At 39.8% G+C, this 13,686-nt stretch overlaps 1 protein-coding gene across 1 annotated transcript in view; it reads left to right on the top strand.

The window, feature by feature from the left end:
* The first annotated feature begins 3,918 nt into the window (after positions 1 to 3,918).
* The window catches only part of LOC133657492 (cytosolic purine 5'-nucleotidase-like), a 139,534-nt gene continuing 129,766 nt past the window's right edge, over positions 3,919 to 13,686 (top strand). The window contains exon 1 of the mRNA XM_062058891.1: positions 3,919 to 4,056. The gene's annotated coding sequence lies outside the window, so the exon portion shown is untranslated. The remainder of the gene's footprint in view (positions 4,057 to 13,686) is intronic.

Below are 13,686 nucleotides of genomic sequence, written 5' to 3'. Positions count from 1 at the left end.
GCAACGACAGAGGATGAAGAGGTTAAGAGAAATTTTTCGTCTCACATAGTCTATGCTTCTACACTCCAAACCACCAAAATTCTATCAACAATCCCCTCATGTTAAAAACAAGAAATCACAAGTTTTCAACAAACACACAGACAAATGATCACATATAAAACAACTCAATCCAACCATAATTTACCCCATTCCAGGTTGTTTTTGGAGAACCTGACTAAACCTATCTTTTATCAAAAATAGATTCAGCAATTAGTCTTATCGATCCGGCTCTCTCCAGGCAGAAAATGTTTACACTCTAAGCAAAACGCTTACCTTGTATTAGATGCGCGCGTGCAGCACACTGTCTGCCTGACAGAGAGAGCGGGAGCGGCTGTCGACCTGTAGCTTCTAAACCATCCTGTTCGTGACGCCAATTTGTGTAGTGGATTGTCCGAAGCTTAAACAGGCAACAAAAGTAGTTTAGTACAACAAATTTATTTACCCATTATCAGAAGTGCAGGTTGAATTGAGTTGGCCGTGCAGACAGACCACATGTCACTCCGGAGCAAACAAGACACACACAAGCCAAAATCACTGTCGAGTTCCGGTCTTCTGCCATTTTTTATATGTCTTTTGTGTGTCATTGTTTGTTATCTAAATGCGTCAATGTCTTGTTGTTTTTCCTATCTGTTCCTTGTTCGTCATTGTTTGTTATCTAAATGCGTCAATGTCTTGTTGTTTTTCCTATCTGTTCCATAACAACTCGAATCCTTTAGACAGTCAACACATTCTGTAGACAGGTTGGCACGACTTAATATTCACTTTTGTCCCACCACTGGTCCATTCAATGGCACAAAATACAAGAGAATTGAAAATGAGCGGACATTCTTAAAAGACAAGAAATATAGGTCAAAAGGTCAGAAATTCTACTACATGAATCATCTCTAATTTGTATTTATTGGGTTCTTTAAAAGTAGGGGGGAAAAAATCTGAAAATCATAAATCAAAATGTTTTGTGAAAAATGTGGATATTTTATATTCAGGCCATATCACCCTGTGTTCTTGTCTCACATAGAGATGTAAATCATAGGCAAAATTCCAAAAAAGTGCAGTTCATTTTTAACTGACATATTCAGATTTAAAATCCTGTCTGGCAAAGTGTTTGTCTGGTAACACACACGTTGGGTATTTAACCCCAGAGAGAACATACTGTAGGTTTGTTAAGATATATGTTCCATTAGTGCGTCTGCCTCACAATACGAAGGTCCTGAGTTCAATCCCGGGCTCGGGATCTTTCTGTGTGGAGTTTGCATGTTCTCCCCGTGACTGCGTGGGTTCCCTCCGGGTACTCTGGCTTCCTCCCACCTCCAAAGACATGCACCTGGGGATAGGTTGATTGGCAACACTAAATTAGCCTAGTGTGTGAATGTGAGTGTGAATGTTGTCTGTCTATCTGTGTTGGCCCTGTGATGAGGTGGCGACTTGTCCAGGGTGTACCCCGCTTTCCGCCCGATTGTAGCTGAGATAGGCTCCAGCGACCCCGAAGGGAATAAGCGGTAGAAAATGGATGGATGGATGGATGAATAGTTATTTTGCTTTATAAAATAAATTACACCACAATTTATTTCCTATGTATTCGTTTTAGTCCAAAACATTCTATCTAGTTAAAATCCGATTTTGTGTAAAAAACAAATTATAAAAATAATTTCACCCAAATTAAAAGATGTCAAAATCAAGGGGGACATATTGAGAACGTGATTGTGGTTTTGTCAATTGTCGTTCAGCCAGGGAGATTTTTAAATGTACATTTTTATTTATATATATATATATATATATATATATATATATATATATATATATATATATATATATATATATATATATATATATATATATATATATATATATATATATATATATATATATATATATATATACACACACACACATACTGTACAGGTATATATATACAACTTTTATACTGTGTATATACACACAGTATTTATAGTGTGTGTGTATATATATATATATATATATATATATATATATACACACAGTATACATGCTATATACACACACATACACTTATATATGAATGTATGTATGTATATGTGTGTATGTATGTGTGTGTATATAAATGTATGCTTGTATGTGTGTGTGTGTGTATATATGTATATATGCAGTGTTGGGACTAACGCGTTACTGTCACGCCGTTAGTTTCGGCGGTAACTAGTAATCTAACACGTTATTTTTTATATTCAGTAACTTAGTTACCGTTACAACATGATGCGTTACTGCGTTATTTTACGTTATTTTTTTATGTAGTATCGGCTTGAAACAGAAGATCTGAGTGTGTTTTATTGGCGCGCTGCAGTGTCGTCCTTCTGATTCTTCCTCTGTCACAAGCCGAAGGCGCGCTCTGTGTGTGTGTCTGGGTGTGGGGAGGGGAGGGGAGGGGGGGTGCGCAATACAACGTAAACCGTTGGCCAACCAAAAAGTAACCACAGAACATAGTGTTCTGTGGTTACTTTTTGGTTGGCCAAGCGGACGCGACGACAGGCAGTCCTAACTCAGGTCCGCACGAACCTGGAGGGGGCGTGCCTTAAGTCCGGCTGGAAATTGGGAGACATTCGGGAGATTGATTGTCCCGGGGAGAGGCACTGAAATTCGGGAGGGTTGGCAAGTATGAGATATTCTCACTTATTTTCTTTTGTCGAGCACAAAGAAAAGAACATTTTAGTTAAATGTAAGTTGTGTCTTGGATCAAAGATCCCATCTACTGCCCAAAACAACAATTCAAATCTGCCTGGTTAGGCTTTGTGTGCCTTCCTTAGGTGAAGCCAGGTTTACAGCTATGTTGTTATTATGCTGTTTGTTACTTATATATGTTATGTTGCAGCTATTTAAAATAGTTTTGTCAATTTGTTCTGGCCTGAAATAAATTGGCCCTTTGAAACATATCTTTGTCTTTGTGTGTTGTATGTAGACCACATTGCTTAGCAGAGTTCAGTGATGCAAATGCATGTCAACTTGATCAACACATTGTATTATTCTCCAGTGCAATAACAGTACTGAAATGAAGGCTAAAAGGGCATTAAATGGGAGCTTTAAAAAAAAAAAAAGATAAAAAAAGTAACTAAATAGTTACTTTTCACAGTAACACATTACTTTTTGGTGGAAGTAACTGAGTTACTTTTGAATTAAAGTAACTAGTAACTGTAACTAGTTACTGGTTTTCAGTAACCAACCCAAAACTGTATATATGTGTGTGTGTATATATGTATATATATTTTTAAGACAAAGCTTTGTGTCATTATTTGCTGATGTCAACATTTTGGCTTTTTCTCATTGTGCTTCTTGCTGTTTTCCCAAATTTTACTGGTGTTTTTTTGTTTTTTGTAATCTGCCCAGGGCCAATGACAATCGAGTCACCGTCTACAGATGGTCGCTGTGCCGCACTTAAGGCACCCCTGCTATAGAAGCTAACTGTTTATGACCACTATAGTTTTAGCTCCATAGTATATTTGTTCTGGTCACACATGGGAAACAAATTAGTAAAATCAGCTGTTCACCTGGCGTGTTTTTTCTGTGTGATAAGGGGATAAATGGGAAAGTCCTTCTTTAGCTGCTGCCTTGTTTCATCAGCATGTCAATGTTTACTTTTGTATTCCCAATAAATCAACACAAAATCCGTACTTGGGCGCAATGTTCACAAAGTCTCGTATGCCTCCCGTCGCAGGTGAGCGATGATGGTAATGGATTCATGGTTGAGGGAAGAGATGTTTGATGTTAGAAAATGTCTGATTTGTTGCAACAGGCAGACATTGTCATTGTTGCAGAAGTAAAAAATTAAAAAAGCCTGCATGACTGCTTTTTTTCTATGCCATGTTGTGATGTTTTGTGGTTGTTTTACAGGGTTCTGGTTGGTGTGGACGCTGATTGGAATCCTGATTTGCTGCTGTTTGTGTCAGCACTGGCGCTCCAAGCAGCGTTTCCAGCAGCAGCGCCGGCAGAACGAGATTAACCTCATCGCCTACCGAGAGGCTCACAACAACTCTGAGCTTCCACGCTATCTAAGTAAGTAAAGCTTTGACATATTGTTACGTTATGTGAAACTTCACATATGTGTATATATTAGAGGTGTAACGGTACACAAACATTTCGGTTCGGTACGTACCTCGGTTTAGAGGTCACGGTTCAGTTCATTTTCGGTACAGTAAGAAAACAACAAAATATAAATGTTTGGGTTATTTATTTACAAAATTTGTAAACCATGGCTTTATCCTTTTAACATTGGAAACACTATAATAATTCTGCCCACGTTAATCAGCATTAAACTGCTTCAAGTTGTTGCTCAGATTAATGACAAAATGACAAAACTTTTCTTCTACATATAAAAAGTGCAACATTAAAAAGTTTCAAGTCAACTCATCATGCTTAATTTATTACAGCATTTGGGAAGCCTGTAGTTGATTTTTATTATGTAAATGTTATATTTTTATCAACATGTGATAGCAGGGACCCTGCCATTCAAAACTAGGCTGCTACATTACTAATGATTACACACACACACACCGCACAATGAGCTAACACACACACACACCGCAAAATGAGCTAAAGTTACGCTAAAAGCTAATTAGCCTTCACCTCAAGCCAGGACTGCGAGCGAGCTGAACTGCAGTTTGTTTCTAGAAGGTCAACGGGCTCATAGCGATGTTACTAGTAGTTGACTGGGAAGTGTTTATTTTAATTTGGGGAGAGTCCGCTGCCTTATGCTCACCTGCTAAACACCTATCTGCTAACCCCACCGCAGAAGCACTGACTCCATGCGCTCTGAATACGCACTGCTGATTGGCTGTTACCGCTCTGAATACGCACTGCTGATTGGCTGTTACCGCTATGGTTGTAACCAATCAGATGGTTGTGTGGGTGGGACAATGCTTGGTGCTGTGTAGGAGGCAGAAAGCAGAGCAGCTTGTTAAGACTTCAGCTTAGACGGCTACTCCGCAGCCTCCGAAGCAGAACCTGCAGGTTCTGTAACAGCTTCTTCCCTCAGGCCGTAAGACTCTTGAACGCATCATAATTATTCCCTCAACTCCCCCCAAAATGGATTAACTCACTGGAATAAAAAAGACAATATAACATACATCCATAAACGTGGATGCATGTGAAAAAGTGCATTATATTTATCTGTACAGTAATCTATTTATTTATATATGCACCTTATTGCTTTTTTATCCTGCACTACCATGAGCTTATGTAACGAAGTTTCGTTCTTATCTGTACTGTAAAGTTCAAATTTGAATACCTCCGAACCGTAACCCCCGTACCGATACGGTTCAATACAAATACACGTACCGTTACACCCCTAGTATACAGTATATATGTTAGGGTTGGGCCGATAAAACAATATCAATACATATCGCGATAGACACTATACTATACTATATATAAAATGGGGTCGATGAAATATTCGAAACACAGTATATTTGTTACAGCCAACCACATAACAGTAACATAACATAACACTGTTGTTCAAGTCCCAGTCCCAGACCGTAGTCGAGAAGCGCATTGGAGACGTTCCCTCCACGGTCGATGCGTTCTTTGGGGCTAACACCCTTCACTTTACCCGACAATGGGTCTGCTAAGCTCTGCTTTCGGGTCTGAATGACGAGGCCGCAGATTTATGACAAGTTGATCGCTTTATTCTTATTTCTGCAGGACACAACCGGACACATTCACCAGTCGCCACTACTGCTGCACTTGCATGCTACCGCTTGCTTACTTGTGTGCGTGCGTGTGCGTGTGTTCTGGCAATGCTTACTTATTGGGGACGTCGCTCTGTTTACAAAGTCACTTTAGGGGACCTTTGACGTTATGGGGACAAAAAAACAAGTCCCTTAAAGGGAAACCTTTTTAAATAATAGTCAAATCCATTCTGAAGATGCCTAAGTGATTTTTAGGCTTCTTTTTTTCATAAAACATGTTTACTGATTAGTTTGAGTGTGATACATGTGCACAGCAGCCCCTTAATCGGGCTGCAGCTGGTACTACACTGGCTGGTCCTTCATTGATTACTTTAAAAATTAACACCTGGCGCGCCACACAGAGGCAGCGTGAGCGCAGTACAGGAAGGAGTTCTACATTTCGGACGTCGAGACACGGAAACAAGTCGTTTAAACTAAAAGGTAAGTACATATTTCTTATACATGGAGGTTATTGACTATCATTTGTAGAAAATGTATGTTTATGACCAAGTTAAGCCAAAAAATTAGCAGCGAAGCGAACCTTTTTTCCAATGGGTGCATTTAATTAAGAACATGAGCCTTGCTCAAAAAAAAGCTTGTGAATCACTTTGTGTTTTTGATTTTTTGGCATTTGGACTGGTTTATAGTCAAAGTAGCTCTAATTTAATGCTAATTGGTTGTCTATAAGGACTTTTAAGAAGTTATATGTATAGTTATGATGGACATTGGAGATTAAGGACATTTTAAAAACCTCACATTGATTTTGTTTCACACATTTTAGATGAAAGACATATGTACAGTAGACCACATGGACTTGGACATAAACAGCACAACACCTGATGTCACTGGAACAGAGGAATACTGCTCAAGTCAGGAAACGATTGACAATGTAGTTGTTCGCCCTCCCATCACAAAACATGGAAAAAGAGTTTACAACAAAAGACAATATTGCTTGTATTGCAGTAAGCCTTATGCCAAGCTGGCACGACATCTAAAAAGTGCACACAAAAACAAATTGGAAGTAGCCACAGCTCTTAGCTTTCCAACGAGTTCCATGGAGAGAAGGAAACAGCTACAGATTATTCGTAATAAAAGTAACTACGCTTACAATGCTGCTATTATGGAGCAATGCTGCTATTATGGAGTCAGGGAAGGGTGAACTAGTGCCATTCACTGTGCATATTGCCAAGGACTGTTTACCAGAAAGGTACTGTGGAGACACATGCGAAGTTGCCGCCTCAAACCTTCATCAGTCACACGAAAACCAGGAAAGAACCGTGTCCAGTCTCTCTGCATACAGTATGTACTGGGCCTGTGCCTTCAAGTGTATCCAAACAACGTAATAAGTGTCATGATTCCTGATCCAATCACAGAAATAATAAAAAATGACCATGTCATCACAGATGTTGGGCAGCACCTGTTGAACAAAAGTGGTATGTCAGCAAAAAATCAACAGTGTCAGAGAGAAGATGCGGGAATTAGAAAGACTGATTCATAATGCCAGGAGAGTAACTACCTTGAAAAAAATGGAGGATTTTGTGAATCCTAAGAACTACTTGGAGATGGTCAAAGCTGTCAAATGTACCTGTGGCTATGATAGTGACACTAACAAATTCTGCATTCCATCACTGGCAACTAAACTTGGGAATTCCCTGATTAAAGTCAGCAAACTTTTGAAAGCACGAGGTTTGATAAACAACAATGAAGATTTGGTCAGGAATGCCACTCAGTTCCAAGATGCCCATCGTGAGAAGTGGAACGAGTTGATTTCTGTAACAGCCCTGAGGAATATAGCCGAAGAAAAGTGGAATGTACCACAACTTGTGACCTTCACTGAGGATGTTTAAAAAATGCATCAGTTTCTCAGTCAAATGCATGATGAGTGCAGCAGTGCGCTATCTGAAAATTCTTCCACAAAGGCCTGGTCAGACCTGACAAAAGTATGTTTGACACAGATCATCCTTTTTAACAGACGAAGAGAAGGAGAGGTAGCAGCCATGCCCCTGTTGGCTTTTTTTTGTCAAGAGACACAACTGATCCTCCTGAAGATGTTGATTGGGCTGTCTCTGAAGTGGAAAAAAACTCTGCAGACATTTTTCAAGGATTGTCATCAGGGGAAAACGAGGCAGACCTGTTCCTATTCTCTTGAATCCAAAAATGGTGTGTGCATTAGAACTTCTCATCAAGTACAGGGAAACTTGTGGGGTTCTCAAAGACAACACTTACCTGTTTGCAAGACCCACAGCGATGACACATTTCCGTGGTTCTGACTGCATACGAGACTGCAAAAGCATGTCATACAAAGTGTCCTGTTTCCCTTACATCCACGAAACTACGAAAACATGCTGCCACCCTTTCAACTGTGCTAAACATGACAGACACAGAGATGGACCAGCTGGCCAACTTTCTTGGCCTTGATATTAGAATCCATCGTGAGTTCTATAGACTTCCGGAAAAGACATTGCAGCTGGCAAAAATCAGCAAAGTTTTGATGGCACTCGAGCAAGGTCGATTATCTGAGTTCCATGGAAAGAACTTGGATGAAATCACAATTGGTCCACATGGTAAGTTGTCATCTTTATTGTTTGTTTGGTTTGAACTCAATTATAAGCTTAACATGTTATGTGTACCACAGAATGTGATGTGCAAACTGAAGAGGAAGATATCACCAGAGAGGAAAGACACTATCCATGTCCTGACAATGGTAAGTTAATACTAATTTTTCTGGTTTATTAAAGGTGCCCTATGGTAAACATGACACTGAATGTTTATTACATTTAAACCACAACAGAGGTGGTATTACCAACCCCTGATGATGAACACATCCCGCCACCCAAGAGACTGACACCACCTTTAAAAGACATGGATGCATCATCACGACATCGTGCAGTGAGACATTCTTCCAATGGTATGTTGTCATCTGTGTTGTTTCCTTTTGTCTATAATTTTTTTCCATCATTGTTTGGTTTGAACTCAATTATAAGCTTAAGAAATTGAAAGAGTAAATGAAACCAAATTTCTAGGTGTAATGATTGATGATAAATTGAACTGGAAATATTTTGTTTGGTCACTTGCAGGTAAAGCTGCCCAGAAAAGGCGGCCCTAGACACAGAAAGAGCTGAAGGCTGTCGAGAAGCACATGAAGCGATTAATCCCTTCTGGTATTGTACCAGGAAAGAGTGACTGTTTAAAATGTTTGAGGGACGAACCGGAAGCTCTCCAAAACCGGGAATGGCAAGCATTGAAGTTCTATGTGTACAACCGCATTACAGCCTACAAAAGGAAATTGCAGTTAAAATAGTAGATTACGAGATAATCAGCAAGACTGGTGAAGTAGAACAGTTTTTTAAAAATGTTATTTATGTTCAATGTTGTTCAAAATAAAAAGTAAAAATGAAAGTTTATATGAGTTTTCTTGAAAAGTGAAACATGTGTTATCCTGGCATTAACAGTACTATAATTCTGTATGGTATCCATCCTTAGTTAAAACTAATATTTTTTCCCTTGTCTCCACAAGTGATGATGAAAAACTTGGTCCCCATTCCAAATGATAACCAGTGTGTGTGTGTGTGTGTGTGTGTGTGTGTGTGTGTGTGTGTGTGTGTGTGTGTGTGTGTGTGTGTGTGTGTGTGTGTGTGTGTGTGTGTGTGTGTGTGTGTGTGTGTGTGTGTGTGTGTGTGTGTGCGTGTGTGCGTGCGTGTGTGCGTGTGTGCGTGCGTGCGTGCGTACAGTCGTGCTCATAAGTTTACATACCCTGGGAGAATTTATGATTTCTTGGCCATTCTTCAGAGAATATGAATGATAACACAAAAACCTTTCTTCCACTCATGCTTAAAGGCCTACTGAAACCCACTACTACCGACCACGCAGTCTGATAGTTTATATATCAATGATGAAATCTTAACATTGCAACACATGCCAATACGGCCGGGTTAACTTATAAAGTGCAATTTTAAATTTCCCGCCACACTTCCGTTTGAAAACGTCTATGTATGAGGACGTATGCGCGTGACGTCAATGGTTGATACGGAAGTATTCGGACCCATTGAATCCAATACAAAACGCTCTGTTTTCATCCCAAAATTCCACAGTATTCTGGACATCTGTGTTGGTGAATCTTTTGCAATTTGTTTAATGAACAATGGAGACTGCAAAGAAGAAAGCTGTAGGTGCGATTGGTGTATTAGCGGCGGACTACAGCAACACAACCAGGAGGACTTTGAGGTGGATAGCAGACGCGCTACCGTGAGTACAGCTTTGGCTTCCAAACATTTGATCGCTTGCCCGTACATGCGTGTCGCTATGTGCATGTCACGTACGTAACTTTGGGGAAATATATGTTTCTTGCAGACTCTGATGGCGGCCGGGATGTCGTCAAAAGCTACAACACCCGCCGCCACCGCCGTCCCGTAGCTAACTTAGCTTCAATGGCGTCGTTAGCAACAGCATTGTTAAGCTTCGCCAAGCTGGAAATTATTAACCGTGTATTTACATGTCCATGGTTTAATAGTATTGTTGATCTTCTGTCTATCCTTCCAGTCAGGGGTTTATTTATTTAGTTTCTATCTGCATTTGAGCCAGATGCTATCACGTTAGCTCAGTAGCTAAAGAGCTTCGCCGATGTATTGTCGTGGAGATAAAAGTCACTGAATGTCCATTTCGCGTTCTCGACTCTCATTTTCAAGAGGATATAGTATCCGAGGTGGTTTAAAATACAAATCCGTGATCCACAATAGAAAAAGGAGAAAGTGTGGAATCCAATGAACCCTTGTACCTAAGTTACGGTCAGAGCAAAAAAAGATGTCATGCACTGCACTGTAGTCCTTCACTCTCACTTTCCTCATCCACAAATCTTTCATCCTCGCTCAAATTAATGGGGTAATCGTCGCTTTCTCAGTCCGAATCTCTCTCGCTGCATTGTAAACAATGGGAAAATGGGAGGAGTCCTTCCTCCTGTGACGTCACACTACTTCCGGTATAGGCAAGGCTTTTTTTTATCAGCGACCAAAAGTTGCGAACTTTATCGTCGTTCTCTACTAAATCCTTTCAGCAAAAATATGGCAATACCGCGAAATGATCAAGTATGACACATAGAATGGATCTGCTATCCCCGTTTAAATAAAAACATTTCATTTCAGTAGGCCTTTAATGGTTGTGTGAAGCTATTTATTGGCAAACAACTGTGTTTACTCTTTTTAAATCAAAATGATAAAAGAAAGTACCCAAATGACCCTGATCAAAAGTTTACATACCCCAGTGACTTTGATCTGATAACATGCACAAAAGTTGACACAAACAGGTTTGAATGGCTAATCAAGGTTCCAATCCTCACCTGTGACCTGTTTGTTTGTAATTAATATGTGTGTATAAAGATCAGTGAGTTTCTGGGCTTCTGACTAGGGATGATGTTTGATAAGAAATTATCGAGTTCGAGCCCATTATCGAATCCTCTTATCGAACCGATTCCTTATCGATTCTCTTATCGAATCCAGATAGGTTGTTGTATATGGAAAAAAAACACACAATATTTGGTTTAACAAAAGCTCACTTTTATTTTATAAGAAAAAAAAAATTTAAATAAATAAATATAGACTGTTACCCCCCCCCCCCCCCCCCCAAAAAAAAAAAATTAAAATATATATATATATTGACTGTTGTTACCCAAAGTATATTAAGTGGGATTTTTCAGAAAAACAAATATATACAGTAACACAAAAACAACCTGTCTCTGTGATCACTATAGGTGTATAAATAATAATATGGTGTTAAATAAAATCAGTCCCTTGGGCACAAAACTGGAAATAATACAGCTCTCCAAAAAGTGCACTTCTGCTATTGGAACATCCTTCTGGGGTCCATCAGTGTGGCCTCCTCCAGGAATGACTGCACGTCCTTGTCCTGGAGGGAAAATGAGGGACAGACACAGCATAGAATTAGGGGGGAAATTAGCTGAATGTGAAGACTAGGGTGTCTGTTATTAAAACTTTAGCATTAGTATGTGGAATTAAATGATGGAATGGATTAAGTAATGAAGTTAAACATTGTATTGATATGATCCACTTTAAGAGGTTGTTCCAATTAATAGTGCTTACAAAGTACAAAGAAGAATTATGAGAAATACTTTCAACCTTATTGAAAATAAGATATTCTTCATCTCAGTATATTAATGACTGAATTAATTGATTACATATTACAAAACTGTTGTATACACTAATTCACAGATGTTATTTTATTATAAAAGGGTCAATAAATGATGTATATATTTGTAAACGCTCTGAAGTGGGAAAGGGTTAGGATTAAATAAGCTTTAATTCTTCCTATTCCTTTTCGGACATGATGTAAAGTGAAATGATATGAAACTGATAAATGATAAATGATAAATGGGTTATACTTGTATAGCGCTTTTCTACCTTCAAGGTACTCAAAGCGCTTTGACAGTATTTCCACATTCACCCATTCACACACACATCACACACTGATGGCGGGAGCTGCCATGCAAGGCGCTAACCAGCAGCCATCAGGAGCAAGGGTGAAGTGTCTTGCCCAAGGACACAACGGACGTGACTAGGATGGTAGGAGGTGGGGATTGAACCCCAGTAACCAGCAACCCTCCGATTGCTGGCACGGCCACTCTACCAACTTCGCCACGCCGCCCTGATGTGTGTGCTGTAAGTGTGTTCATGTATGAAATAAACTAAAGAAATAAAGAAAGCACTGGTTTATTAGACAGACTTGCAAACTCTGGAGCGGTGTAGGCTACAAGATACCGTTAACGTTATCAGACACATACAAAAAGGCTAACGTTAACGTTACCGTTAGCCACTGACTATGCTTAGGTAATGTTAGTTTATCTAACATTACTGCAGTCCTGGTTGACATAAGAGGTAACCTTATTTTAGCCTAAAGGCTACGAGTGAGCAGATATGGAAATTAACCGGCAACAGCTAACGATAGTTACTCACCAGCACTATCACTGGAATTGGCGGTGCAGGTTGAAGCAGAGGAAGAGGGGTTTGCTTCGTCATCTGTCGCTGCTTCTCCACGACACCTTCCTCTAACCTTTAGGTTATGTACGGCCTGAACAGGTTTCATCATGCTTGTTGTACTCCCCCCCCCCCCCTTATATGAGAGCGAAGCCTGGCAATAATTGCAGATAGCCGTTTCCTCGTCGTATTTTTTTGTAAAATGAAGCCATGCCTTAAGGCTTTTTTTCCGGTCCATTGTTGTTGCTGCTTCTGTATCTGCCGCCTAATGACTGAGCTACGTCATTTCCTGGGACGTCCCACAGGGCATTTCCTGTAGGACGGGATTCGTTCCCAGGGATTCGAATAAAGAACCAACTCTTTTTCTTTACTATAGTGGCCTCGATAACGGGAACCAGTTCTCAAAAAGGGATTTGAGTCCAAGGAATCGGTTCTTTTCTTATCGAACGGTTCTTTTCTTAACGAACAACCGGGAAAACCAGTTTCGAACATCATCCCTACTTCTGACAGACCATTGCATCTTTCATTCAGTGCTGCACAGATGTTTCTGGATTCTGAGTCATGGGGAAGGCAAAAGAATTGTCAAAGGATCTGCGAGAAAAGGTAATTGAACTGCATAAAACAGGAAAGCTGATTAAGAAGTGGAAAATGAGGGATTCAGGTAGACCAGCAAAGATTTCAGCCACAACTGCCAGGAAAATTGTTCGGATGCAAAGAAAAATGCACAAATAACTTCAGCTGAAATACAGGACTCTCTGAAAAATTGTGGTGTGGCTGTTTCAAGATGCACAATAAGGAGGCACTTGAAGAAAAATGGGCTGCATTGTTGAGTGGCCAAAAAGTTAAATTTTGGTCTCATCACTCCAAATTACTTTGTTCCAGAAGTTTTGAGGCTTGTCTCTGTGCTGTTTGGCGTAATGTAAGCGGGATACTTTTGTGACATTTGCGCAGAAATGGCTTTCTTCTGGCGACTCGAC

The sequence above is a fragment of the Entelurus aequoreus genome, linkage group LG09 (genome assembly GCF_033978785.1).
Source record: "Entelurus aequoreus isolate RoL-2023_Sb linkage group LG09, RoL_Eaeq_v1.1, whole genome shotgun sequence".
Taxonomy (NCBI): domain Eukaryota; kingdom Metazoa; phylum Chordata; class Actinopteri; order Syngnathiformes; family Syngnathidae; genus Entelurus; species Entelurus aequoreus.
This window is presented reverse-complemented; position numbering and strand designations above follow the sequence as displayed.